This window comes from Zosterops lateralis (genome assembly GCF_965231275.1).
Source record: "Zosterops lateralis genome assembly, chromosome: 3".
Lineage (NCBI taxonomy): Eukaryota > Metazoa > Chordata > Aves > Passeriformes > Zosteropidae > Zosterops > Zosterops lateralis.
This window is the reverse complement of record NC_139764.1, coordinates 28,029,029-28,035,028: the sequence shown is the minus strand read 5'-3', so window position 1 is coordinate 28,035,028 and position 6,000 is coordinate 28,029,029.

The window sequence follows — 6,000 nt, the reverse complement described above, 5'->3', positions numbered from 1 at the left end:
TGTCCCTTTAGGTATGGTTTCCTTCTTCATTTCTGTGATGACTGGATGCATAAAAAGCATCAGGGATTGGGATTCAAGTTTTGCTGTAAAGCCAGTGTGAATCAGGTCAATACGAGACAGGAAAATGAGAATACAGCAAGATGAGGCAGGATAAACAAACTGATTGACTCATGGGTGCAGGATGGGTTTACGTGATCTTCCTGTGATTTTCTTCCCTTCCACACTGTGGAGCAAAGGAGTGAAATTAAATTCAATAGCAATAAATGTGTTGGGTTTCTGAGCTTATTCCCACCTGGTGCATTGCAATTTTAATACTTAATCACTGAATTTATCTTTTTGTCAGATACACTTTTTAATGTGACATTCTGCTCTTCTTTCTGCCTGCTGTGTGGGAAATGTGTGTATACTCGTGCCTATATACTGCCAGTGTGTTCTTTTAAGTAGACACTTCTGAAGCAGGAAGGATTTATGTATTAAATACTAAAGAACTGTACTCCCAACTTTGATCTCTGAATCACGGGAAACAAAGTAGATTTGCAGAACACAATCACTTGCAAATTGCCTCCCAGGGTATCGGTGGGGATTGAATCCTAGAACAGAGAAAGATGGATTTGTCAAGTGCCCCTGAATTTGAATGTATTTTCTTGTTAACACATTAGGCACAAACTCCCTGTGCCTTTGCTTAGTCAGCAGTTGAACACAGTGAGATCTGAGTTACCCTCAGGGAGTGGAATCGGGTAGAGGGGACAGAAGATACAGTTAGTTTTCCTGCTTCAGTCTACAGCATTGTCAGAGTGGTTATCTAATGGAGGGAAGAGAGGAAAGACTGATGGGACAGTCTGATGGCCCATGCCCAGCACTACAGCATGCTGGTGACAGAGGGTATACATTTACAGCTTGTATTTAATTCAGCAGTGGCCTTTCATACACAAATATGAAGAGTTATTTTTCTAGAATATCACAAAACACTTATTACCTAGAAAACTGTCCCCTGTCCTTTGAATTAATGACTCCAAATAGGGGGGACTCTTTAGTCAAACCTCATTCATGTTTTTTTTTAACTTTGCATTATGTTCATGTTCTTGTTAGCAGAGAGAGGGCCTACAAAGATATCTAGGCCACCTAATAACAAATAATACTTAAAAAAAGCATCTAGATTATTGAGTCTGATTGCTTTTCAACCTCCATATCCAGGAGATGACCCATGGAGTATTTATTTAACACCTAAGAGCTCTCATCATTCATGTGTGTCTGTCTCCTGCTTTCATCTGCAGTGTCTCCAACACTGGAGGAATAGGAGACTTAAAACTCTGTCTTGCATCCCTATTCAACTGGAGCAAGAGATTTTTTTTTCCTACCAAGACAGAGATCATAAACACTAAATTTTTTTTGGTATAGCTGACCTTACACTGATTAATAACCAAAATCACAAACTACCCTGATTTCAGATTCAAATCTTATCTCTTTTAAACATGATCACTCCATAAACTTGTAGCGCTAACAGATTACAAGCAAAATCAAGTGCAGAATCACATGTTTAAAAAAAAAAAAGTAAAGAAAATAGTTCTTCATAGAGAAGAGAGACTATTTTAATTACTGCCAACAGACAGTGACCTTGAAATTTTTAGTATATTTTAATTTTATGATCCATTTAGATGCTGGATTGATGGGGACAGAATAAGTACCTGGTCTGAACCCACTAATTTATTAGGCTGATCTCTACCTGAAAATATTTCAGTAAAAGGGTTATATGTTTCATTTAGGTAAGTAATGATAGGATCTTCAACTACTCTTGCTGCCATGAAAATTCTGAGGTCTGTCAGTCGGTATGCTTCAAGGCAAAAAGTGGATTCAAAGTCAGTGATTTTTATCAGGACATTGCTATATTTGGTGTCTTTCATAAAGGTCCCACACATGAATTATTTTGACAGATTGTCAGCTTCCATTAAAAAAAGTAAGTTTTTAGCCCTCCAGACTATAGCAAAAAAAATCTTTTGGCTAAATTTGAAGATCAGAAGGTAATTCAAATGCCAAATTTGTTATTTTAACACCATAATATATTGTGATTGGGTTCTGGTGAGCCTTGCTCATGATTTTTGAAAACTTAAGGCCATCCATCCTGTGTACCAGACTGGGTCAGAAGGAAACCACACCCTTTCTCCCTTCAGAATAAAGCCTGCTGACTGTCTTTTACAGCACCTGGCAGAGTTGACAGCCAGCTGTAGGACACTTAAGCTGGAGATTTCATGAGACCCACTAGAGAAGTCAGTCCTTCTCAGGCCCTACTAGAGAAGTCCATTTCCAGCTATTCCAAGGGTGTGTTTAACCCAACTCTTCAAGAGGAAAATAGCAAGTTATTTTCTCTCTGTCGATTCAGTGTGTCTCAGCTGAGCATTACACCTTGCACCTGCAGCTCCCTGTGCCCCTGAGGACTCCAGCCCCAGTGCACACTAAGCCACTAACCGGATAGCAGCCCTCCTCCACATCCTCCAGCTCATGGGATTTTAAGGAGCAGAATGGGGTTTAAGGTTAACTACCTTATTCCAGAAGATTATAAATAATTAAGTAAGGCAGACATGTGAAAAGATGCTGTGGACTCCTGCAGGGGGACACGGCATGGGATGCCCTGCTGTTGCACAGGTGTGTGGGGATTGCCAGGCTGACAGGGAGCAAACGCTGGCGTGGGGACAGTCAGGCAGTGCTGCAGGTGGCCACATGCACAGCTCCCTGAGCCATCTGCTCTGAATTAGGCTGGATTAGAGACACAGCATAGACAAATCCCTTCATGCTGCCTGTGTGAGATAGATTTATCCCATGTGAAATATGGCTTGGAGGAAAGGACTATGTCTCTCACTTGCTGGGGAAAGGCAGTGAACAAGGAGAGCATCTACAGCCAGATGAAATAAACATCACCCCTAAATGAGAGATGACATCTTGGCAGGCAGTCTTTCTTTTTGAGAGCTGCAGCACAAAGTTTAAAAAAAAAAAATTTAAAAAAAAAAAAAAAAAAAATAAATCGGGTACCAAAAACTCAATTCAGGATTCTCTGAAGGCAAGAAAAGACACAGGTAAGCAAAGAAGACAATATGAATAGCAGTGGATTGATAATCGTTTTACAGAGAGGAAGAGTACATAAGAGGAATGGACAAATCTGGGGCGAACTGTCCTCAAGCACCACTTACATCACAGCTCCAAAGAAGACAAAATCCATTTCAACCTTGACTTTCCTAGATGGTTGTCTTGCCACGGAAGCAACAAGACAAACGAAAAGGAGCTGCAGAACAAGTCTTGTCATTAGTATTTGAGGAGTCTGTTCTTTTTCTCCAGCTCATCATTATTTTGCTCACTTGCTGCATACATAGGGCTCCCTGAGAGGCTGTCCTGAACCCAACTGTAATGACCCACCATGGCTCTGTAGCCCTCAGGTTTGTGAGGCACTGATTGTGCTTACTTAAGCTTTTTCCACCTATATAATGGCCCTTTGGCAGATTTAATCTTTGCTTCTTTCTCTTCTAAACAGCTGCTGGTTCTGCCTTACAAATGCCCACTTCTACTTGTGAATGAAGCACACTGGAAAAGGGATAAGGGAAAAATGGAACAAAAGTACCAGCCTCTAGTTTTGAGAAACTAAAAATAAACAGTTCCAAATGAAGTCAAGCCCTGTACCTGCCTCCCTAAATCAAACACAGAGTAGGGTGCGCTTTTCCATGTTACTTGCACCCACAGTTCAACTGTTTTAAAACGAAAGCTCTCCTTGCCTTTATAATGTTTGGAAGCAAAAAAGGAGGAACGGTGAACCCAGTGGCATGCAAGAGATTGAAGCAAGGCTGGAATAAAAGCAAATATAAAGGGAGAAGAGAAACACTATAGTAAACGCAGACACTAAAGATTCTGAAAATGTCATAGTAAGAAGGAAAAACGTCTTCTCTTTTCAGATCCAGGTGCAAAATAAAAAAAAACCTTCACCAGAGAGCTTACATCACTGTTATATCAGGAAACTGGAAGGATTTACACAGTTTCAAGCAAATTTTGAGACATGATACTGAACTTTTTTACAACAGTAAAAATTAGAATAAATTAAAACCAATGAAATTATCACAGATCTGTACACATTATATTGTCTAGGACTGAAAGAAGTTTTTTTGTCATTTCTAGTCAGAAATTACTGATTGATAAAATAAAAAATATTTATGTGAGTAGGCCATTCCTCATGAGGTGTATTTTTCACATAACATTTCAGGAAAATAAAGCAGAACTGTTGCATAAAGAAATTTCAGCTCCTTTTCACAAATAAAAGGCATCGTTTTCCATTGAAAAAGGTTTTTTCTTCTATTATGAAATTAAAAAAATACAACTCAATAGTGCAAAATAAATTAAAGAATGGTTTTCTTTTGTATTCCTGTTGGAAATCAATGCTTTTTCAGCATTAAATTTTCATAGAACAAGAAATCTACTTCCTATGAAGTACTAGTAAAGACATCCTTATGGCTAATCAATCTTATTTGTTTCAATGCCATCATCTTTGACATAAAGAAATTCTGTACTTCTAAAACTTCAAAATTTTTATGTCCCTTAAGACTATATCAGCCACATGACAGTTTTGGCAGTGTGCTGTGCTATGTGGTTTTATTATGCTGCAAATCTTAATAGAAATTTCATATTTAGCATATGTTTTGGTAGGTCTAAAAATCGATTGAACAGCTCTGTATATAATATAATTGAACTAGTAACAATTTAACAATTGAACTAGTAACCTTTAACAATTGTGCAGGCAAATCCTTTAAATATCATATATAGATTTTATGGTCCTTTTGATAGGCATAATCCTCTATCTTACTTCTGAATGGGATCCAGTAGTGGTTCAACAGTTTTCCCTGCACATTACTGCAATATGTTAACTGTATAACCCAATGAAATCTGGAGAAAATGTTGTCAAATTCCAGACAAATTCTTAGAATAATCCTGGAAAAGATCAAAATATTCCTGGATTCTGTTCATTCTTTACCACTTTACTTGTAAACCAAACTGCAATTTTTTTCAGAAAATCTCCCATATTTTCAGGAAGAAGTGAACAATTTTCCTGTTGTGATCTTTAATTGCCAAATGGCCCTAAGATCAAATGTTAAGTGGCACAAGTAAGGTCAAATGAGATTGCTTACAGAATACAGCAGACACCACACTGGATTAGAGAAATATCAGCCTAGCTTGCTGTACAATCTCTGAAAATTTTAGCAGCAGGTTCACAGGTGCTCTGTGATTGTAAGCTAAATATAGCCCTCTTCTTTGGTTTGACAGTAAATTCTATCCAACAGGTCTTAAAAGTCTGGTTGAAGTCTCCATGGATTTGGTTCTTGTGACAAGGTTTTGGCAGGGGGAGGCTTCATGGGCAGCTTCTGTGAGAAGCTCCCAGAAGATTCTCCCATCTCTGACAGAGCCAATGTCAGCCAGCTCCAAGATGGAATCACCACTGGCCAAGGCCAAGCCTCTCACCATCACTAGTAGCATCTCTGGGATAACAGATTAAAGAGGAGGGAAAAAAACTGTACCATTGCAGCCAGACCCTGTGGGAAGCCCACACTGGAGCAGGTTTCTGGCAGGACCCATGGAAGAGGAGCCCACGCTAGAGCAGGTTTGCTGAGAGAACTTGTGAGCTCATGAGGGACCCACAGTGGAGCAGTGTGCTCCCCAAGGACTGAACCATGTGGAAGGGACCCACTCCGGGGCAGTTCATGAAGAACTGTAGCCTGTGGGAAGGACTCATGTTTGGATAAGTTTGTGGAGGATTATCTTCAATGGGTGGGAACACACGCTGGGACAGGGGAAGAGTGTAGGGAGTCCTCTTCCTGAGGAGGAAGGAGCATGGGAGAAAATGTGTGATGAACTGACTGCAGCCCCCATTCCCTGTCCCTCTGGGAAGCTGCAGGGGGAGGAGGTAGAGAAAATCACAAGTAAAATTGGAAGAAGAGAGAGGTGGGAAGAAGGTGCTTTAAAATTCAGTTT